General features: G+C 43.1%; 1 long non-coding RNA gene across 5 annotated transcripts in view; it reads left to right on the top strand.

Moving 5' to 3' along the window:
* Window positions 1–253: 253 nt before the first annotated feature.
* LOC108961462 (uncharacterized) overlaps window positions 254–24,281 on the top strand; it is a 91,969-nt gene continuing 67,941 nt past the window's right edge. For all 5 annotated transcript variants that reach the window (XR_007776732.1, XR_007776734.1, XR_003944708.2 and 2 more), the window contains exons 1-3: window positions 254–626; window positions 23,205–23,296; window positions 23,829–23,926. This is a non-coding gene — a long non-coding RNA (uncharacterized LOC108961462). The remainder of the gene's footprint in view (window positions 627–23,204; window positions 23,297–23,828; window positions 23,927–24,281) is intronic.

Below are 24,281 nucleotides of genomic sequence, written 5' to 3'. Positions count from 1 at the left end.
TGCTAGTTTAGGCTGAGCACTGTGGAGGCTGGAAGTAGAGATGAGCTCCCTCCCTTATGTTCTTTTCTTGTTTATTTGCATGGTTTTGTTGTTGTTTGTTTGTTTGTTTTGTTGTTTGGTTGGTTTTAGGGTTTTTTTCTTGGTAAATCTTTCTTTATAGTGCTAGCTGTGAAGAGGTGGAGTTGGAAATTAGCCCAGAAGATTTTTTTGTGATGACTTGATATATATCTGCTGCTAACACCACCCATGGTATACTTAGGGTTTTCTTACTCTGTAAGAAGGGGCAGACCCAGCCCAGAGGAGCAACTCCAAGCTCAAGGAGAAGTGAACCCAAGAGATAAATAAGTGAATAGCAGCAATTAAAAAAACTGTGTGCTGTTCTCAGCAGGTGGCACATTGATGCAGGAGTGACCTGACCTGTAGGCTGTCCCACCCCAACACCAGCTGGTCAGGTGCAGGGGGTGTGAAACAGGAGCTGCCCATCCTCTGGCCTCAAAGCCTGCATCCTCCCTGGCTGTGGCCCTTTGCCTTTCCAAGAGTGGGACACACAGCATTGCTGCAGAGCCCTGGGTCATGTGAGGTCTGGCTCATCTAAGCTGGAGCGACAAGAGGCAGCATCAACTGGAGTAAGTATTCATGGAGGCATGGGCTACAGGCACAGTACAGCCTGTCATGTCAGAGAATGAAATCATACCACTGGTGAGGAGCAGGGTGATAAATTCATGCAGTGGGTATTGTAAAAACAGCCTAGGTTGGAGCCAGCCCCTCCTGGTTGGGGCTTGGGTTTGCTTCTGAGCTGGTGGTCTTTTGTTGTGGACAGACCTATTTCTCCTGAAGACAAAGTACAAAAATACAATCACACTTCTATTATGCCCATAACTCACCTGTGTGATCTTATTCTTTCTTTATGCTGGTTGATAGATTGCTCTAATGGTTGTGTTGACACGTATTTAATGGTATTCACTTATAATTTCATTTATTAAAAGTCTTTTCTCACTTTGAACTGCAGCATTTTCTCAAATGTGGCCTATGGTGGTTTGCATTTGCTTTATTACTAATTAAAAGTAAACGCCTTTCTTGAGAACATTTCATTGCCATGCAGATGAAGCCAGCACCTTCAAATGGATTTTTTCCACATTTTATTTCTTTAAATGTGTTACCTCCTAAAGCTTGATGAAGTAAGAATTTGAATAACTATTTTTGAAAGGTAGAATTCACTGATAAAGTTCAGATTCTTATCATCTCAATTTAACTACTTTGGCTTATTTAAATAGGGGGGAAAAAGCAACTTGCAGTTCAACAAGAACAGCTTCTCCAGAGGTTTTCACTTATGTTAGCTTTGGATTGGGTTCAAACACTGTGAGGACGCCTTTATCCTGTCAGCACTTCCACACTCTGGGTTCTCATATTGACTTTTCAGCCCATAGGAGCCTGCTGCAGCACTCCTTGCTGCTGCACTTCTGTCCAAATACATAGAGCCAGTACTACAGACTAAGTTCACCTGGGGATGCTCAGGATTGCCTCCAAGCCTCAGCTGTCACTCTGTGCTTGAGTTTTGATGCCAGGTACTTAAGGAAAAATTCTGATGCCATGCTGTTTCAGGAAAAAAAAAAAATCACCTCATTTGAATGCTTAGTCTTTGAAGGTCTCTGAAATTCTCTTTTCCAGATGAAAATTCCATGCCTTTATGTCTGCATGTGGGATTCAACTACTCCTCTTTTCTTGCTCTTATCCTAGAGGTGGAGGCTATTGCTCTTGTTGCCCCCTTCCCTCTCCTCTTCCTCTATATTGCCAGTTTTAATGGACTGGTACTCCCATCCTGATCTACCAAACTAAAACCTGTTCACACTTGTGGGTCCCTGTAAAACCTAATTTCCCTACAACATCCACAAAAAGAAATGCTAAAAAATCAGACATCTAAATTAAAGCTTTAGGTGCTTCCTTCATTTGGATTTTCCATAAGCCTGTGTGCTCCAGTTTCATCTTTGAATATCTATGTCCTACTTTTTATGCTTTGGGAAAAGTTGAAAGGAATAACTTTCTGTGACTTGGGAAAAGTGGAAAGGAAGAAGTTATTAATAATAAACTTTTTTAAAGTCATAACTGAACACTATAGGTCCAATGACAAAAAAACTCTCTCATTTAACTCAGAAGTTGCTGACCAGGAAAGATGAAGGATACAAAAGAAAGGATGTCTGGAGCTGAGATGTGGCAGTGACCCACCATAACCTTCACTACCAATCACCAACCACCTCAGGGGGAAAGGGAATGTTCTGAAAGGGGACCTTCCTGCTGGTGGTGTCCAGTGGTTCTGGAGAGGAGACGCTCACAACCCCCCAGCATCCCTCTGTCCTTCTGTGCAGTTTCCACTAACGAGCAACAGAGCCTGAAGGCTGCTGGAGCCTGGGCATGGCTCCCCAGTTTGACACCAGTTTGGTCCAGGGCAAATGGGAGAGAACAAGGAGCAGAACTGGGCTCCCCTCAGCTTATGGAGTCACCTCTGTGTAATCAGTGACAAGGTCCTCTCATTTTATGTGCAAGCCATGGGAGCAAAATGCAGGGGTAAAAAAGGAAAGAAAATTTTAGGAGGAAAAGAGAGGACTTCCAGCTTGTCTCAAGGAGGTGGCCTCTCCTGACAAAAGCAGGTTGAGCCATGCTGCTCTCCCAGGCTGGCATGAGGCACCTGTGCACAGCACAGCCCAGCTGCAAAGCCAGCTAGAGAGGGTTGGAGTGGAGTCATGCAGACAGCAGCACTGCCCAGCCTGTAGGGTGCAACTACACACTCTGTGCCCAAAGCCAGCACCAGCAGTGCTCCTGTATGGCCCAGTTGTCATAACTTTAGTAAAAGAAAGTTCAAAGGTGAAATCTCAACACCTAAAATTCATCTACCTGTAGCCATGCTTAAAGATGTCTGGGTTGATTGATTAGCTGATACCCAGCTCTCTGAGCAACCACAAACTCCAAAGATTTAGCACTCAGTAACATGGAAAATCTGTGGTCTTAATTGGAAAATGGGACTGAAACCCTGGAAACAGTTAGCATGGTGTCTTGTAGCTTGTCTTTCTCTTCTGAACACAAGGGCTCCCTCTGTGCAGGCATGCAGTGGTCACAGACAGGGAAAACAGACAGTGTCTCCTCATCTGCCCACCAAGGACTGCTTTTCCAGGCATTTTTAGCTGCTGTCCCCACAGCCTTTGTTGTCTCATTCCCAAGCATCTTCCAGAGCCAGCAGGCAGCTTGGAGAGGGTGAGGTAAAGCAGCAAGATGGTTCTGCGTGGGAGAAGGGAGGGAGGACAACCTCTCTGCTGTCTGGGTGTTTACAAACAAAAAGTCTGGTTTAGAAATCAAAAATAGCTATGGAAACTTTTATTTCAGCTTACACTTAAAAAATCCCCAGCCTTCTGAAGCTCAGGCTTTATTCTGAGGGAAGTTTCTTGCACAATCATTAAAGATGTGGGCTGTTTGTACTCTTGAGCAACAAACCTGCTGTAATTACTTGTGCAAACTGAGTATATGTGAAGCTTGCTTCACTTGAAGGGGCTCTGTGGCTCCCCTCCAGCAGGGAGGAAATGAACTGCCAGCCCTGCATGGTGCAGCAGGGATATGGGAGAAACACCATGGAATGCTGGAGAAGAGTCAGCAACATTCAATATTTTTCTATTGGTGAGCTCAATATATTTTAACCTTTTTAGTATTTTAATTTTTTCTGCAATGCTCCTGAAGTTCTTCTGAGCTTTAGGAGCATTGCAGAAAAACCTTCTGTAACAGATGCCACCCTGCTGTTGTGTTTCTGCAGCCTACATCAGCATCTGATCCATCACTCAGGTTTTATGCTCAGAAAAAAAAATTGGGAACTAACTTGCTGCACCAACCACTAACTTAGCACCAACCACTAATTTTAATGACAGTTAACTTAATAAGGCATGAACAAAACTAATTATTTTGTTTTCCAAAACTTGCTGAGTTGGAACAGGTTTTGAGTGAAATCTTACATGGATATCTTATAGACATTCACACTCCCAGCATTTTGGGAAACTTCTGCCCAGTTTCTAAGGATAATGCCATGGGTACTGTTTCTCCCATTTCTCCTTCGATCCACAACAAAAGTGAATAAGATGCTTTCTTTAGACGCTATCTGCAAAAAGTCCTCCATCTTTGGACAACATATGCAAAACATCATCCTACAAGTCTGACCTGTGCTCTCTTTCTCTGGCCACCACCCACTAGCTCACCTCCATTGCCCTCTCCTCAGTAAAGCATAAACACCATTTTTTTGTCTTTCTTTTTGAGAGCAAGGTCTGTGCTCCATTTACATATTCCCTTCCTTAGGCTTTTTTATTCCTCACTTCTTGCACAGGTCTCCACCCCTTCAGAGTTCTTTTGTGTTCACAGAGCACAGGCTGGAAATAGAGAAGGCTATCTATGCTCACCTTGGGGGTGGTTTCCCCTGGATATCCAGGGCATCAGGTTTTTTTAATAAGATTTTCCAGAAGTAGACCCAGGACTTGATGTTTCAGGATTACATCCCCTTCTGTGTCTTTTCCATTATCACAATTTTTTCTTTGCCTGTTATTCTGTAATTAACCCTAACTTACTGAATTCCAAACATTCAAGCTTGAGAAGATACCTGTTAGGATTCATCATGAAAGGATCATGGTAGTTTTATAACCACCCTGGACATTTAAAGCATCTGGAATCTCGAGCACCTCAGTGCTCAGGGCTTTGGCTTTTATTCTCTCAAGCAGTGAAGATCAGCTGAGCTGAGTGGGGTGACTTGGATTTCCTCCTTCTTGTTTTAACAAGGACTGTTGGGTGCTGTCAGGTCTGCTTTCTGTGAGTGGACATGACTGGTCATCACACACAGAGGCTATTTCTTTATAGATCCATGTTGACTTGATTTAACTTCACCTTGGAAGAGGTTTGGGAGATGATACTTTCTTTGCTGCAGCCAGCCATGACATCTAGAGGTATATCTGCATTTCCACAAAGGTGGTAAACCATTTTTCTGTGGAGGTGACTGTCTTCTCTTCACACATTAGCTTATTTTAAATATATTCCTTAGCACCTGTGTAGCCAGCTCACCCTGTCAGGGCTCAGAGTAAGGTCCCAGAGCTAAGATTTTCTTATGCTGTCAAATCTGCCACCTTCTCCTTGGGTTCTCTGCCACTTCCCACTGGGACACATTCACTGAGCTCTGGTGGCTGCAGAGGGTTACATTGTCCCTCAGTTCTATTGCCACCAGGACTCAGAATGGGTAAAACCAAAACCAAGGCTTTTTTGCTGTATTTCCAAACCTTGAAAACCCTGGAGTCATACAGCATTTTTTGTTGTGGCACCACTGTAATGGGGCACTATAAGATCATGTTTCTTAGCAAGAATTGTTTTCATTTCCTTTCAGGCCCTGGCACCTGAGCTAGTCAATGCATTTTAAGATGCACCGAGCAGGACACACATTCCCATCTCAATTCCCACCAAGATTTCTGGGACTGACATGAGTTTGCTGGCTGGTGACAGAGACATCTTCACTCCTAGAGAGTGTTTCTGTGCCTTACCTTTTCATTGCTGCTGCCAGCAGCATATCCTCTAACTTTGAAATAAAAATTCAGCCTAGTACACCTCCTTCCTGATTTCTGCTCCCTGGGTTTCCTTGGAGGAGGTCTGGAGGTGTCACAGCTCCAGAGGTGGCTGCACAGCATTGGAAAACCATTGCAAAACCAAGAGTCATCCAGGTGTACATCTATGTTAAGGAAGGCATCCTAAAATCTGTTTCAGAAAACAACTGCTGACTGTATAGTGCCATGAACATTATTTTCTTTTAAAGTTAGAATAGTAAAGAGTGAGAAAAGAAAAAACAAAACAAAAACAACAAACAAACAAAAAGCCAAAATGCCAGGCTACACATCAGGTTTTATGAAAAGGATTGGCTCAGTCCAGCCCTAAGTCATTGCTATTTCTTTCTTGTAGGATTTTAGAACTGGAATTCTTCACAAGCCCTCCATAATATGCTGTTAATGACTCCTGTAAAGTTATTTGTATAAGGAGTTAAAAAAGGACATTGGTGCTTCATTGTTGCCATTTCCACGACTTTACAGGCACAGCCTCCCTCAGCAGTGAGGTCTTCTCTGGCTTTTATCATCCTTGGTGCTGATGACTTAACAAGATCTGACAAGATCACAGCACAGGGCAGTATACATGCAGGTAAAACAAAGGTCACTTTGGAGTAGTTTTCTCACAGTCTGGAGCACATAAATGTTCAAGTCTTAGATGTTTTTCAGTAGCAAGGGGAGACTGGTAGCCCAGTAAATACAGTTGTACCTGTTGGAGGTGCACCTGGATCTCCTCCATGGGCTGCTGGTGGCCTGTAGAACATCACCAGCACAAGCCCTGAGTGCCAGTGAGTTAATGGCTGAGATAACTTAGCAACCAGCTGTCAAATGCAGGAGAAACAAGCATAAAACCAAATCCTTCTAGTAGCTCAAAAGGCAGTGAGAAGGTAACCCAGCCTGTTTTAAACTGCAGGGTCCACTGTGACCCACTGTGGGGAGGAAGTTCCTGTACTGCTGGGAAGGGTGTTGCCCTCCTTGCCTGACTTGTCCCCACCAGAGCTACTCAGGGGTAATGCACTGTGTATTGGGGTAATGATTGTGTGTATTCAGAGGAGGACTTGGTCTCCATTGTGGACTTCTGTGTATGTACAGGCTGATTTTACACTGCTTGTTCCCATTTACATTCCCTCAAAGAATCCACAGCTTCATCTGTTCATCCTTGTGAATGTCCTCTGTAGCTAATGCCCAGTTTATTTCAGTCCCTTCTGACATAGGTCAAAACTTCTTATGGTTCTCTTTAGGTCAGATGTCTCTGCTTATATTGCCAGGGAATTATAACTGATGGCCTTTAAAGGTCCCTTTAAAACAATTGTTTATAATGGTCCCAACCCAAACCATCCCATAATTCTATGGTATGATGCAGTCTCATATAATTTTCTCTCCCAGCTACTGTATCTGTGCTTGCACAATGAAAATGCATTTAAGTACCCATGAAAAAAGGCACAAGTCACCCAGTCACACTTGGCCTAGGTAATGGCAGGTTCCTTCCCTTGCTGGGGCACTAGAAAGGCAGAGCTGTAGCACTCAAGTTACCCAGTTCTTTACAGAAGAATTACCACCCTTTTTACCCCCAGCATGCCTTGCCTCTCTTTTAGAGAACAAACTTTTTGGGTGCATTTTGAGCAGGTTTGAGCCATTGTGACACAGCCAAGCAAACAGCACCAATGCTAGCAAGCAAAATGTCTCCTTTCAGGAGTTTTCCTATGACTTCCCAAAAATCTTTGCTGTGATTTTCTGAGCTCTTCCTTTGCACTGGAGACTTTGTCAAGCACAGAGGCAGACTGTGAATTTGTAAAAATTATTTTCTTGAGATGCAATCTGAATGCAGATCAGCCATGTTCCCTAGTGCCCAGTCACAGCAGGAACAACAGCACCATCAACACTGGGGCCCATCTGAGCCCCTGGGTGCATGCTTGGGCAGGGCTTCAGAGAGGAATGTTTGGATCCTGGGCAGGGGACAGCTCTCAGCAGAAGCTCTGGACCCAGTGGTGCTGGAGGGGGAAGCACAACCTTCCTGAAATGGGAGTCAGCCACTAGGAGCATGATTACCAAACTGAGAGTGACCACAAGTGTAGCAAGGATTTTTTTACCCCTGTACTGGGCTCTGCAGAGCCATCAAGCCTGCTGGAGTGGGGCTGTGTGTGTGTTTTGTGCGGCAGAGCTGCCTGCAGTCTGACAAAAATTCTGTGGTGGAGTTGGAAGAGAGACAAAATGAAGCCAAACTGCATGTTGAGATGGTTGCTGCAGAATGCTTGATGTCCATCAAATTTCCTACAGCTTTCTGTAATGTAGAGAAGTGAGACTTCCTCCTGTGACTGATTGTTTTATTATTTATTAGAACATCTTGGGCACTGGCAGTTTGCATCCCCCCATCCCAGGGCTTTAGGAGGTGTGCAAGCACTGTGAAGGCAGTCCCTGCCCCAAGCAGCCCATGATGTAAAACTGAATAATGGGCAGATAAAACAAGGAGATTGGGAGGCAGTAGGAGAAACCAGTGGGACAGGTTTGGGAGGCATGTCAGCCAGTAATGGCAGCTCAGCAGTGTAATTTTAGGGGAGTTGTGCTGGTAGAGGCGTGATTTGAGAGAGGTTTTAGCTTTGGGCTGTATCTAATGGGGGCTCCTCACTACCCAGGAGACAACAAGAACTTGCTGGCAGAAAATGTGCCTGGGCTTTGCAGTGTGTTCGAGGAGTTGGCAGCAGTGGTAGCTGAGAGATGAGATGCTCTGAAGGCCTTGGAAGCCAAGGCAAGTAGATACAAGCAACTTCCCGTGCAGTGCCCTGACTGATAGATCTTGTTCACTCTGAGGATCCAGGGTGTCTGACTCTGGCAATCTGCAGGGCCACAATATTGACTGCAGTTTCCCCCTCCCCCTCTCCTTTAATTTTCCTTCCTTCCTTTGTGTAAACAAAGAAAATGCACTGGGAATTCTTTTGAAGACAGCATGGTTGGGGTTTGCACTGGAATTTCATAAGGAAGCTTACGAGACATTATAAGATGTCTTTAGAAAAAGATTCTTTGAACCTTTTATCTTAATGTATTTACCTCTGGAATACACAGGCTTTGCATTCAAGAAAAGCACTTTACAGGGAAAAAATTAAATACATAATGACTTGCAGGAGACCAGTAGACTGTATCCTGAGAAATTTTACTGTGGGTTAGCACTAGGGAAATTAAACCACTGACATACTCTTGACCTTGATTTTGGCATTTCTGTTACATGATATAAAGCAATCAAGTTAGTAGGAATATTTTATTACTGTCTCCTATAAATAAAGTAGGAGCAGGATGCTGTAGATCAGTATCACTCATAATGGTGTAGTTAGTAGAAAATTCTGTTTCAATATTTGGCTTCTATTATAACAGCTCATATTGCCTTAGGTGAGCGTGATAAAAAAAAATCACATAATAACAGGTTATTGTGCAATGGACTGTAAAAGCATCAGAAAAGGGTGTAAGGTTTTTTTTTTTTAAGTGAAAACTGAATAAAGTGCCTGAAGTAATTAATGTTATTTTTCTGGCGTCCCTCTGGTTACTTTCTAGTACATGCTGAAGACATGCTGTAACTTCTGTTAGCAAAGTACTGTTGACTTGCACGAAATAAAGAAAATTATTATGTAAAATTGAATGAGTCACATTTGTTAGGAAGGCAGGAAGCTTTAAATACAAAGTGTTCTAACAACCTACATTGAGAGGAAATAGTGAGCACCAAGCTGTGTGTTTCATGGAGAAGTTGACTGAGAGGGCTGGTGGTGTTTTCCTTTGGCAGTGCGACGGCACTAGCATGGTCTTGGTTAAACATTTATTGAACTAATGAAACTGTGCCTAGGAAAGAGGAGATTGCATTAGGTTGGTCCAAGGCACCTTTATTCAAGGTGTATCCAAGGCCACAGAAGTACAGCCACTTGGCTAAACCTGTTCCACCAAAGCCCGATCAAACTGCTGAGAAGATTTTGGCATTTGGCATTCTTGAGATCTTCTCTGCAGCTCTGGACAGATGAGGATGTTTGGTACTTTTTACAGCCGTGTTTGGGAGAGCAAATGGACATGTGTATACTCTGATAGCCAGATGATTGTTTACAAATTATTCTCTAATATCTAAGGTTTCAGAGGCCCTCCTGATAGGTGCAGGGTTACACATAAAATTAAATTACATAAAAAGCATACTGCTCTAGGATTGCACAGCCTACCTATGGATATTTCACCTGCACTTACCAGCAGTGGTACTATTGTTACAGGATTTCTTTGTCTTTTTATTGCCATGCTATCCCTTTAGCCTAGAGCCAGGTATGATGATTGAAGTTATGGGAAATAACTTCCAAGGCAGGTCATGGATCAGGTCATCTCCCTTACTTTGTCTTTGTAAGGAGAAATGTGTTCAGGGCTGCTGGGAAATAAGGGCAGCTCAACAAGGTGATCCCTGCTGGATACCTACCCAAAAAAACCCTTGTAGTCATGAGACATTGGCTGAAGTAAATGTAGAAATACAATGGTAAAGAAATCTACTGGTTTGCAATTCCACAGAACAGTACAATAATAATATGAATTTGCCATGGAATTAATTATGGGTTAAAGTTCTGTGCTAATTTGTGCCTCATAAAATAGTGAAAAGAGCTCTGAGGCAACAGATCTGTCTCTTCTGAGTCACTACTTCAGCAATTACATATCTGAATATTGTGAATCTGAAATTACATTGGGATTTAGGTATTTAACAAAACTGGTGTTCCAGTGTCTCTAGATGCTCTCCTGCCAGACTCACTCTTTTTTGTTGGAACACGTTTTGTGAGGTCTTGGTTTAACATCTGTTCAACCAGTTCCTATGCAAAATCTTGACTTATAAATAAAACATGTAATATATACGTATGTGCTTGCGTGCATAGACCTACATGCATCCATGTAGATTTTGCTGCTTTGTGAATTCCTAAATGCTTTTACAGTCAGACTACTTTGCTTTGGTGGCAAATGCTGCAGGCAGACACCTCTATGATGAAAGAGAGGAGTGATTCCTGCAGCTCTGTGTTGTAATCTGTGCAGGCACAATTCCTGCCTGCTGAAAGGGTTGATTGCACAGAGGCTCCCCAAGTGGAAGTAGGGAGTCAGCTTACCAGCTGTGTCCCTATCAACTGACCCCTGCCATAATTCAATCTCTTTTCCTCCCCACTGTTTATGACGTGCTTTATTTGGCTGTTAATGTTTCTCACCTGATGTTCAGATTCACTCCTCCGGTAGCATCACAGCACCCAGCCCTGATCCTTGCTCCGTGTCTGTCAGCAACCAAACCAGTTGTGCCAGATGGCTTAGAGCTAATGGAGAGACTGGTTCCATTGTGACTAGCCCCCATGGTGGATGAATGGAGTTTGATAGATCTCAGTGTTAGCTAAGATGTTAAATTCTGCACTTGGTGTGTCTCCCACTGGGTGCTTAGCTCTCTGTTCTGAATTGGTTTTCCCTGATACCTTCTTTCTTATCTGAACTTTCCGAAATGGTTTTCCAGTGCCAGTTTTGCTTTGCTTTCAGTGGATATGCCTGCGCTTTCCAGTGGCAAAATCCTCTTTGGACACATGGTGACTGTGAAAATCCCCAGCCTCTCCATTTATAGAGACCGTGAGAGCAAACTTGCCTGCACAGCAAAGTGCTCCCATAAATAGCAGTCTTATTTGGTAAAGAGTGGTTTTGTTAGGCAAGCAAGGGAGAGACATTGCATGGTAATTTTGTATCACTAGATATTTAGGTTCAGAAATATCTTTATCCACTTTGGGAATGCAAAACTTCCTGTTTTGACTTGCACTCTAAATATATATAATTTTTAAATTACAGGTTTACGTCAAGAGAACAATTTAGTCAAGTATTACTTTCTTTGGAGAATACATCCTTGTTACTCATAAATTAGGGCATGCATTCAGGCACAAAGTATGTACAGATATTAAAACCCATGATCCACATCATGGGCTTTCTGCTGGAAACAGCTCTTTAGGACATGGGTGCAATTGATACAAAGCTGACAAAATGAGTGACAAACAGGGTCTGACTGGAGGTGAGGGGAGTTACTGGTCAGGAAGAACAAGAGGACATGTTGGAGATTTTGGAGGATCCAGTTCATGCCTTGATGTAGCCTGTCTGCACAGCAGAGCTGAGGTGGCCCGAGATCAGGGTGTGCTTTGCCTTCTGTCTTCCTCTGCTCAGACAAACCAGCTACCTCACAGGGCAAAGTCAACCAAGGTTCAGCCTTGTTTGGCCAGCCCAGAACCTGAAACCTAGAGATTTGTCCTTCAGTACTGGGCTATCTCTGTGCTGAGACTCGCTCTAGGCCCTTGATTGCAAAGAACCAAGTAGGAATATGCCCCACATTATGGATGTCCTTGCTAAGGAAACTTTCCTGTCTGAAGGCACCCAGCTCAAGCTGTCATTTTGTTATTTAGTTATTGCACCAAGATTTAATTATTATTCTAAAGATTGGGCCTTCTGAGGCTCTGATATGGGAAACCTGAGGTCGAGCCAGTAGGGAAATGTGGTGTCACTGTGAAAGTGTGGTGTGTGTCACTATGAGGGGTCCTCAATCCCACCTTAGGTGGTGTGAGTGTGGCTGCCAGAATTGTTGGAGAGGGAGGTTTCCTTGTTACTCCAGCTGGATGTGTTGCAGATAAAACTGTAAGAGGTTTATCCCCCAGGGACTGTGCCTTGGACATGTCTCCAGCGTGCATTTCTTTCAAAGGGTAGAAGTTTGCTACCTGCTCTCTAGACAAGGACAGGAGAGTTCAGGGCTGCTGGGATTTTGTGCAAGGGGCAGCCTGCTGCAGTAAGAGTGGGAAATGTACAGGTGGAATAAGCTTTACTCCAGTTCACACCTATGAGAGTTGCAGGAAGGATATAAGTGGCCCAGACAGTTCTGATGGTGTTTCTTTTCAAAAGCTTGGCAGTCAGGGAGAGATCCAAAAGTTTGTTCCAAGGTTCTTCTCAGTCAAAAGTTTGGACATATTTGTTTCATGGGGAATTTACCCCCAACAGTTCTAATGTATAATCATGAGAAGATTGTCCCTCTAAAAACAATTTTTCACGTGTTTTCTGGTGGTTGCTGCAATTCCTGAGGTTTATAGTGATCCATGAGCAACTTTGTCATGCAATGCAAGCACAGGGTTTGACTGTGTTAAAAGACTTATAATATGTAAAATTGCATAATTACATACTCTTCTGAATACTGAATAGGGGTTATCTGTATGCAATTCAAAATAACATGCTAAGAAATGTGTGTGTTTCTCCCATGCAAACTGCCATAATAAAAGTTGAACCTGTCCCAAGGAACATTTGTGGGCATCAGTATCACATCCAGCAGCAAAATGTCAGTGCTAAGACCTTGAATAGAACCTCTGCCTTCCTCTGGGGCTGGGAATGGGAATCAGGTCAATTCTGCTAGGCTTTGAACTGCTTGGTGCACCTCCCCCCATGGAAGCCAGTTTATAATTTACACAAATGGCCTGGTTGTGTAGATCTGCTGCAGCAGCTTTGTAGAAGGAAGATGGTTAGTTTGTATATCCTGCTTTCATTTAGGGCATTTTATGAGGTTAAAAATATGAGTAACAGCCATCACCATTGCATTGCCCCTCCAGAGTTGCATCTGATGTAGCATAGACAGTGATGTGTTTTGGTGTCACACTGGCTGATGTCACACACCTAAGCTTTTAAAAGGATCTGTGTGCTCCATGGGACAAGCTCAAATGCTCACGTTCACTGAGTGCATGCCTAACTCTCAGCCTTTCCCTAATTTTAGAGTAATCTGCATTACTCTGTGTAGTGCATCCTACACAAAACTGCCCCAAGGAATATTTGGTTCCCAGTACAGAGGATAACAACATCTGTTTGTGACCACTGTGGTAAAGTGAAATTGCTGTAAGAGTTTGGCAATGAGTTTTGAGTTTTCCCCATTAAGCTGATTCAGCAAAGCTAAAATGAAATGGCCTGTCAGAGCATGCCAAAGGGAGCCATTTACTTCTCAGAGAGCTCACAAAGTGTCTCTTTGTTTGTTTTCCCCAGTATCTCAACCCCAAAACTTTCAGGAAAATGATAAACAACACCTCATTATGTTTATGTAAAAGAAATTAAAATTATTGTGCCCAGTTAGTCACTGGCCAGGCTTCAGCCCAGAATGATTCTGGTTAAAAAACCTTTGCAATGGATGTACCCACCCTCCTGCCCCACAGTGCTGTGAAATCTCTGAACCAGGGTCACTGTATCACTGGTAACACAGGATGTGCTGAGAGCCTGCTGGGCCCACCCATGCTGCAGAAGTCTTGGGTATAGAAGATCCCCCAGCTTCCTCCACTTACTTGATCTTTCTCATATCATTAGATATCCCCTTTGGAGCCAAATTCTAAAAACAGTGCCCATCCTATTCCTTTTCATATTGGCAACATTCTTCTGTCCAGCACATATACACACACACAAACTGGTTCCAGCTGTTGTAAATTATAGCACAGAAAATGCTTTTTTCTTTAAAAAAAGTGAATGGAGGATCAGCACACAATCCAGACAGTGAGGGAGTAAATGTTTCTCATTAGTGACTAGATCTTTCACATGTTGACCTGCATGCCTGTGTTCCTTAGCTAGTTCCTGGCCCTTTGTTGACTTGGGTTGGACTGGAACACTTGCTGGTCAGTTTTTAAGATCCTTTACCTTCTGTGATGACAAATTGGTTGCTCTTTTTTGTTTGAAAATTGCACTTCATGAATTCTCATCTTGTCTGGAAAGAACATTTTTGGTCCCATTTTTGGTCCCATTTTTGGCCTGAATCTTGGGTTAGCTCAGCAACATTCATAGCAGCAACAATGCCTTTACTAAAGGCCATCACTAAAGCCTCTCACCAAGTCTCAGAAGGAAGGCAATAATGTTGCTAAAAGGTTGTCTGAGACTTTTGCTGTCCTAATTATTTTTCCTTGGGACATATTCCGGTTTGTATTATGATATTTCATATGTAGGAGAAATGGTATTTTTTTTCTCTAGTTATGTAAGTTACTCAGGAGGTCAAAGAAAGGTTTTTCTTAGAGTATCCAAAAAGATTACAGTGGACAGAAAAAAACAATTCATCCTTATCTTGTTGGACTGTTCTGCTCCTGCATGATGGCAAGTTTTCTGCTTAATTGATCTGTTTGAAATGTGTTATGGATTTCTGCAACTAATAATAAGCAGCTTAAGTTTTGAATAGCAGATGAGATAGAGGCAGACCTGGTACAGACCTACCAGAGAGGAAAATATGTCATTCACAAAATATGAAATCCATGCCTAACGACAGTTGTTTGCATTTCTCTCCTTATTGGTCCTCAGCCTTCAACTCTGTATTTTTGTCATTGAAGCATCTCATCTGACAGGCTGATTTGTGCTGCTGCTCAGGCAATATAATGAACAGTAAAACAAAGCCAAGTGCTAGGAATACATTAGAACAGTTGCCAAAAAGCACTGAGAAATATCTGCTAAAATTAACACGTGCATTGTTTTCCTTGAAAACATTATCTGTCCTGAAAATGGAGTTCAAGACAGTCATGTTAAATTGGCTTGGGCCGATTTCTAATCTTGTTTACACTGATGTAATTGACATCAGAAGTTGGCTTGCTGTGTGCTTACACTCCACCTCAGTGCCATTAGCAGTAACTGCAATAGAACTAAAGTCAATTTTGGAATATGTTCTACTTTACGTCATATATCCGTGACAATGCCACTTAGCAAATGAGATGTTTCTTTTATCTGTCTGCAGGAAATGCATAGATCAAATTAAGCCCCAGCCAGAAAGAAGCAAACAGACCTCACAGCTGAATTTTAAAATATTCCATTGGCTAAAGTTTTTCTTTGCAAGAAGCATTGCTCTGTCTGTAAGTAATTTTTGCTTCAACCACAAAGAATACATTGGTGCACAGAAAATTTCTTTCAGGAATGGCTAGTTAACCTAGCAATTTCAAACTGCTCTGAGTGTGGGAACAGTAAATAACCTTGGTTTCTGCTTTTCTGAGTTACAGAAAAGCTCCATGATCTGTTAACTCCTTAGTCTGTATGGCTCTTTGTGGAGACAAGACTGAGAGCTTCTAATGACTTCTGCCAGTGCCATATTCCAAACCTGGTTCAAAGACCAGACAAGGGAACAGTGCACTCGGGCAACACATGCCAAAGAATCCCAGTCTGATTATGCACAATCTGTCAGCAGTGTTTTTATTATATTTCAAACAAATATTCTAGGACCTGACAAAAATCTATAATGGCTGAGGTTAAGACCACATCACCTGGGAAACCAGACCATTTTCAAATATCACCCAATTTTCCGTATACCCTTGCTGTTCCTAACAGCTCCAGCAGCACCCAGCAGCATCTCCAGCAGTACTGCAAGGCAGTAAGTAGAGGGTTCTATAGAGGCAAAAAAATAATTTAGGTCTTTTCTAGCCTTAACAATTCCACGATTCTATGTTTCTGTGTCCTCCACATTTGCATAAATTTAAGGGCTCATGCACATTTATCTGTGCCAGGGAGGTTGAGATTAGATATTAGGAAAAATTTCTTCACTGAAAGCACTATCAAGTATTGGCACAGGGTGCCCCGGGAAATGGTGGAGTCACCATCCTTGGAGGTATTTAAAAGATGTGTATTCATGGCACTTAGGGACACGGTTCAGTAGTCATTGGGCAGTGCTGGGTTAACAGCTGGACTCAATCTGAAGGATGTTTTCCAAACTAAACTATTCCATGATCCTCTGTGTGCTCACTCAGGGATGGGCCCAGCACAGAGCACCGCTGCTGATTCACTGGCAGAGCTTCAGCCCCTTCTCGCTCACCGGTTTTCACACTTTGTCTGAGCCAAATGCCAAACATATTTGGCTCTGTTGTGCTGTGAGGTTTAATGAGCTCACAGAAAGGAAAATCCCCTCAAGACATTGCAATAGAAATTAACCAAAAGACTTCCTCTTGGGGAAATGCCCTAGCAGGCATGAATCAAACGTCAACAACATGTAGATTACAGAAAGTCCTTCCAACCCAGTGCCATATATGGATCATAACCAGCAGGATGATCCCAATCTGGATCAAAATCAGAGCAGGCAAGGAAAAGGGCTTTCTAGAGCTGAATGTGAATGTACAGGTTGGCAGATAAGAGTCTTCAGTCTTCACTTGGAGTCCACACATTGTGCGCTGGTTGTGGGTTCATTTAGTTTCATTTGGGGTATTTAGATCATTTTACACACAGTTTTCATGTGGAAATATCCACGCTTTCCTCTTTATCTGTTCAGCCATAAGATGGTTATCCTGTTGTCTGCAGGAATCATCAACCTGGCAAATCTTAACCCAGTGGTGGCTGAACCTGTGAAGTCTCCTATTTGCACTGTGGCAGCACAGCATATGTGGCATGAAGTTTTCAGCTGCTTGGAAATTTTGGCTAACATCAAGTAGCATGAGCTACTGTAAACCCAAGCACAAACATTAATTTCCCCCTGTGCTGGCTATCAAGCCAGATGTATGGTCCTGGGGGCAGGGACCCCAAGCTCTAGCTGAGGACTCAGGTAAATGCCTTTTCATTTGCACAGTTAACTTTCAATGTGTGTCTGTGTGAAACAGAACTTTCTCAGCAGCAAGCTCTGGCAGGACAAACTCACAAAGCCTCTCATAGCCCATCATCTCTTTCCTGACTTTTGTGAAGGTGCACTTCTTTGACCTAAACATGCATATTGACCCACAGGTAGTCAAAAGAAGCATGAACACAAACACAACTGCTTTTTCTCCTGAGGGGAAGGATGAAAGATGCCAACCAGCATGTGGCAAAGTTTGGTTGTGTGACACAGCAGAGGCAAGCCCAGCACAAGGCGTGAAAGAAGTCTGCTGGTCTGTAGATACAGCCAAGTGCCTTGTGCAAGTCATGTGTGCTATCAGTAGAGACCTCGCCGTGTCCCATGGGAATGGCCCAAGCCACAGTCCCATGTGGGCTAAAGGGGCAATCTGGGGTGTAGCACCAGGCTCAGCAGCTGAGCAGCATGGGAAAGCTGCTGGGAAAGGGTAGCATTAAAGGTAGAGGGACACATAGCACTAGTGGGGCATCAGGAGAATGGGTTTTGTGGGAAAATTTTTATGGGGCAATCCAGCGAGTTTGGAAGACAACATGGTGAGGAGAGAAAACAGAAGACAAAACTTGTGAGTTCAGAACATGGCCTTCTCATGTGCTTGTGGTCTGAGGGAAAGAGAAGGAACAGCTGTGTGTGGTGGCTGCAGGAGGTGAAGGATATAGGCATTATAGAAGCACCAACACCACCATAAATAAGCCACAGCTTCAAAAAATGTATTCCTGACTGCAGGAGGTAGCATGGGTGCTGTGTTTAAAAGCCCTACCTGCTGATGGACCAACAACATCCATGAGGGTGGAAGAGAACCTAGGGAAGGGGGAAGTCAGCTCTCTGTGCCCTGTGCAGAAATCTCCTGGATTAAAGGTCTGTAGCTGTAGATTTAGGTCTGTAGCTCTGGTCCCTTTCTCCACCAGGCAAGGCTCCATCTCAGCACACTGCTGTGCACATTCCTGCCACTGGCTCCAGCTGTGAACATCTCCCAGCATTGCTCCCAGTGTTAAATAATGTAAGATGTGCATCCAATCACACCAATGGAGAGCGTATATCTACTTATAAACCGGTCTGTTATGAAACACTTAGCTGCAATATCCAGCTCCTAAGGCCATCACCCGGCCCAAAAAGCCTTCAAATCTTCAACAATGTAAAAATGTTTGGCTATTCCCCTCCTCTGACCAAATGTCTCTCAGCAACATCTGCATAAAGTTGCAACTTTACAATGTAAAACAAGGTCATGGCTGTCAAGCGACACAAGTTTGAAGTTGAGGTGTTACTTCTATCTGTGTCTCACAGTGATGAGCCTGAATTTAAAGCAGCAAAGTGCATTTTGCAGTTAGGATCACAGCACCTTTCCAGTATTTTGGAAATGTGTTCATTTTGTTGTCAATCTATCCTATAGTTCCCTATTTAGTTGTTTGTTTTCTTTTCCTTTGGACACCCAGATCTCAGATTTAAAATCCAACGCTGCTTTTAAATAATTATTGAATGGTGGGATTTGCATTCTCACAGAATGAACTGTTGGCCCATGCAATTCAATAAAGGAAGGTCCTCTGCAGCAGTAGAAATCTTCCTGCTGCAAATTGCAAACACTTCACCTTTAATATGGCTCTATTTCCCTGGATATAGCAGGGTTTAAATCTAGGGGATGAATACTTTCTTTATGGCAGCAGTGCCTTCCATTTCTGTTAAAAATTGCACAGTCCTGTTCTGCCATTTTTGGTAAAATAATTAAGCTTCTACAGAGATTTCTGGTGTGGAGACACCAGCAAGCCACAACACTGAATTTGTTATGATCTAGTTGGTAGGGATTTTATACTTAGTGTGCCTTTAGTGGTATTGTTTTAATACTGTGAAAAATACCTGATATTAAATTATCCTCTATTTCTTGCAGACTTCCTTCTTCTCTCCTTCTCCCTGATAGCATGGTGCAAGGCCTGTCACAACAATAATGGGACACTGAAGTAAAAAAGACATCTGTCATAGATTTGGCCAGATGGCATATTTCTGTTTTTAAATCCAGTTGTGAATTGGGATAAAATTAAATTAATAATTTTGAACAGAAATTGAGATTAAAGAGAGATCAGAAAAGTCAAATCTTTTTGTTCTGTTGCTATTAAAATGAAACAGCATTTTTTCTTTCAAAAGCTCATTTTGAAAGCCAGCTAAAAGGTCTTATCTCATGAAAAGTAAATGAAATGTCTAGTATTGGGCCAAATAAAATGCTTATTTGAACAAAGCTGTGGGTTTTTTTGAGCATGTCCTTTTTGCAACCATATCAGCTATGCAATTATTTAAATTGAAATAATCCTGCTCTGATCTATAAAACTATAGACCAAGACTAATTTCTTTAATACTCACCCACTTTCTTTGGAATACTATCAAAGTATCTGGACTAGTACCCAAAAATTTAATCAACATCAGAGCATAAAATGCAGTTTTATGCTCTCTAGCTGAGGCAATGAAAAGATAGTTACAATTAAAACCTTCCTTTGAGCAATACTTTCTTTTTATTGAATACTTTTCAAAAACAGGAATATAGACAAGAAACAGGAACTGGAAATTGTTACATCTCATGCATGACTGATTGTTAAACAAACACATAAATCTGTTCATTATTGTTCAGAGAACTGAAGAAAATATTCCTTCGTTGTTTCTAGCAATCTGTACTCCAGGGCCAAAATTCAAGGGAATTTTGTTGCTGTTAACACAGTAGTAAAAGGTGTGCTGGGATCCCCGGGGTCCCCTGGGTTGCAGGTTGGTAGAAGACACATGCTGGTCCTGGGCACAAATGCCACACAGCTGGTGGCAGAATGACCCAGGGTGGAGATCAAGATGTGGAGTACAGGCTGAGGGATGTGCCAAGGTGCTGTTCCATGTGCTGCCACTGATTGCAGTGATTGGGCACCCTCTCCAGCTCCAGCAGCACAGCTTCATTCTTCATTTCAGTGAGGCTCACCTGGCCAAGCTGCCCCTGCTGCTTCTGAGGCAGGCTCTGAGATCTTACTCCCAGGACAGGTTTCCATGTGGCTCTGGCTCCTGCAGCAGGTCCCAAAAGATCCTGACTGGCTGGAATGCTGTGCTCCCCCAGATCCTGTGTGTTGTCTGATTGCTGGTACCCACTTTGTCTCTTCTATCCTCTCTTGGGAGGGGGAAAGAAGAGTTTTCAGAGCAGCAAGAGTCTGTGGATAAACAAACAGCGTGGTTGACTATGAAGACACTTGAAAGGGATGTAGGAAGAATGAAGCAGTTATGATGGCAGAGAAAAATCTATCAGTGATCCCTCAGCAGGAGGCACCCTGGGTGCTCTTTGGCTTCTGCACCTACTGGTACCTTTCTGTTCAGCCTTTGCCCAACAAGCACAGCACCATCCTGTTTCCTAAGTCCTGGTACAGTTTTTGAACCCGCGCACTCTGGTTTGGTACTTCAGAATCAGCCTGTCATGGTGCTGAACCTGTCCCTGGCACAGCAAGCATTGCCAATAGGGCCCAACTCAGATGTCCCTAAGGGCTCCAAACCTCCTGGCAGCCCATTTTGGTGCTGAAATCAGGGAACAAAATGTACTGCTGTGTACAAGTAATATGAGTGCAAAACACATCTTTGAATCCCAAACACTGGGCTTGTGGTTTTATACCCATTTGCAGTGACACCTCTTCTCACACTGCTACGGCTGCTGCAGCTTCTCTAGGATCACATACCTCATCAATATTTTGGCATTCTCTTGTGAAAGATTGGAGAACCTTCAGCATATTTTTCCCTTGGCCTCTCTCAGAAGCACTTATGTTAAGCTACTGCTGAAGGAACACATTTGGATTGCATCTTTGATGTCATAGGCTACATGACAACAACGATTATATGATATATCTTGAAATAGGGAAATACCAAGAAACATTGCACATATTGCATTCATCAAATCTGCCTGGCCAAAGTAGACCCCTTAACAGATATATTTAGCACATGAAACAACACTTAAAGACTGTTTTTCATTTTAGATTTTTATTCTCCCTCAAACAGTCAGAAATACTCTGCATGTGCAACTGAAACCTTTGTTAAATTAGGCTTAAAGGGCTCATATTTATTCATTTTGGATCACTAAATCAAGTTGTTTTCTAGCCTGTGATGAAAAAAAATCTCCTTATAAGTGATAATAAAACACTAGACAATCTGATCTTTCCATGTAATTATGTCAAGCAACTTTGTTTGCAATGAAGAAGATACCAGCAGTAAATGCAGCCTTTGAGACCACAACAGAAAACCCTCTAATTTCAGGAGATATTGCTAGCCCACATCAAACTAGACATGAAGAGTTACCAGCTCCTAGAATGATTAGCATCACTCTCTTCTGTGAAAAGTGACCTCCAGTCTAAGAGCTTCATACAGAAATAGAATGAGTTTGAATTACTAATCACATTTAGGCCTCATCAATGTAACTAACCAGCTAATCCTATTAAGTTTTTTTTTCATATATTGCTTCAGAAAATTGTTAGAGACCAGCATGGTATACTGCCATGAAAACCAGACAGAGGTTTCCTGCTGCAAACACAGCCTGTCCCCTTTCCCTGTGGGGGCTCTTTAGAGGAAGAGAGCCTGGTGCAGGTTTTTTACCTTTAGCAGAGTTTGGCAGGACGTGATCATCTGCTGGGCAGGTTGGCTCAAGTCCTTGCCTAAGGCACTCATCATCATTGTCTGTTGTCAGCCTTTCCCAGAAGAGGATGTCCTTTTTTCTTGACGCAGTCCTTCAGCCTCAGAGGCTTGGATTCTTCAATAGAAGCAGTGACTCAAGAGAATCTGAATCAGCCATGAGCAAGCTGATGTTCACCTTCAGCTCCTAACTCCCAGCTACTTCTGGAATTAAACAATTCTTCTCCTTTCGTGGAGTCCCTTGCCAGCTGCTGTCATGCTAAGTTTAAAATAGGCTATTGATTTTGGCCCTTAATCCTTCTCTGTAGTCTGACCCCTTTAGTACCTCTTTGATAGTGCAAAAAACCCTAAACACTGTTTTTTTAAAAAAAATTTCTCTTTCCTTTTTCTCAGTAACACTTCTAAGAATTCAGGAGTTCAGAGTATCTTTTCTGGCAGTTACTGACACTCATCCTGGCTGGTCTTTCTTGTATTTTTTATTTTCCCTTCTGCACCTGTTGTTTCTCCATGCTCTCCTTTGCCATTTACTGCCAGTGTCTCTTAGGGGGAACCTCGGTTTGCCCTCTAGCTCACTGGGACCCATCAGAGTGCACTTTAACCTTCAGCTTCCATGGGCTGGGTTTTATGCAGAAAAGTGCAGAGTACCCAGGTCAGGTGGGAGCCTGGCAAGCCCCAGTGGGTCCCTCTGGCAGCCAGAGCTCAGCAATGCTCTGCAGTACAAACCTGCTGCAGAGTTTATGCACAGGCTAGCACTTCACCCTTCAGATGAGAGGGCTGAAGCTGCAGGACTGGGTGGGGAAGATCCTTCCTTGAGCACATTTCAGTAAATCAGTACTAAAAGCCTTTCCTCCTGCCCCTCCCACCCAGGAAAATGCACTGGGCTGAGTTTGGCTAGTCTCTGTGTCCCAGAGACCTGATGGATCCCAGAGCTAAGCACCCAGGAGGCAATAGTGGAAGGAGCCCATATTCCCAGTCCCCAAACCATTTCACCCAAAGCTGCATTGCTGGGCAGGGAAAGGAACTCTGGGGAGACAAGACTTCATCCTGGCAGCTCCCTCACATTCCCTGGGAGCCAAGGCACCAATGTCCAGGGTTTAGATCTGCAGCACCTGCTCTGCTGGATTTCCAGCTGGAGGCCAGTTTGCTGCCTTAGTTTTTGCAGTGCCTAATCCTTCCTAGATATGTTCCTAAGAAATGTATGGATCCCAGGTCTCAGTTAGCCTGCAGTTTTGATCCACAGCTGGTTGGATCACTGGTGGGTTCTGCAAAAGGGGCAGAAGCAATTTCCTCCTGTGACATAAGAAGCACCCCAACCTCCACCTCTGACCTTAGATTTTCCTCATTGTCTGGGCCAGGTGCCAAAGGATCTTTTTTTTTTTCAGAGTTAATCTTCAAAATCTCGTGAGAAAACAGGGATGTGCAGGAGATCAAGGAAGAGGAGGGTCTGAACTGGGAATCCAGACCAAAAGTGTGGGTGAGTAAAACCTGACTGGGTTGTGGAGGACCCAGGACTGAGTTATATGAGAGGAAAGTCATGGGATGGCTTGGGATGGTGCTGGGAAGTGAGTGCAAGAGAGGGGGAAAGGTGAGCAGCAGTGTTTTGCAGACTCAGAAGAGAGGTATGAGTGCCAGGAGACACAAGAGCAGGAACTTGTAAAAATCAAGCTGGGAGAGACTGTAACTTAAATCTAATGGCTGTGGGGATGGAGGGAAAAGAACATTAATGTAATTTTTCTAAATCCCAGGCTAAGAACTAGATTCCTTGAGAAAGCCTTTGGATTAACTGATAGCACCACACAAAATATGCAGACATAGCTTACATTTTTCTCAGGCTTTAACTACCTTAATATCTCAGATAATAGAAGGATGTCAGAAAGATTTAAACACCCAGAAGCCTTTGGAATTTGTAAAGCTCTCCCAGAAGTTAATTAGACCTAGTCATTGAATCTGGAAAATTATTGCACTGTAGGCTCTCATTTTTTAAATTTTTTTTCTTTCACCTGCAGTGCTCCATACTGGAGTTCATACTGTCCTGTGGGATCCCCTCCACCAGGCAAGACCAAAAAGTCCAGCATCTTATCTTTTGCTAAAAGTCTCAAGGAAGGTATGTTCTTCTCCAGGACTGTAGCAAACTGGATCAGCAAGGACAGGCTTAGCTACAGGCCATGACTGTCAAACCCCAGGCCTGGACTCTGTGACCTGAAGCTTTCCTACCTCCTCAATCACAATGACAAACATTTAGGAGCTGAGCAGTTTAGTATGTTCCATAAAGACAGTTAATATCCCATGAGATTTTACTCCCAAGTTAATCCCTAGCTCTTTCTGGGGAGAAATAGATCAGAAAACAACCAAGACAACAGCCACCATTTTGTGACACATGATGCTTATTCACTCTCATCAAAACACTTCAATAAACCCTTTTCCTTGAGTTACCATTTCTCTTTCTTAAAGGGAAGAAA

The sequence above is a fragment of the Serinus canaria genome, chromosome 2, assembly GCF_022539315.1.
Source record: "Serinus canaria isolate serCan28SL12 chromosome 2, serCan2020, whole genome shotgun sequence".
Taxonomy (NCBI): domain Eukaryota; kingdom Metazoa; phylum Chordata; class Aves; order Passeriformes; family Fringillidae; genus Serinus; species Serinus canaria.
The sequence above is the reverse complement of the archived record's forward strand: the minus strand, read 5'-3'. Positions and strand labels throughout refer to the sequence as shown.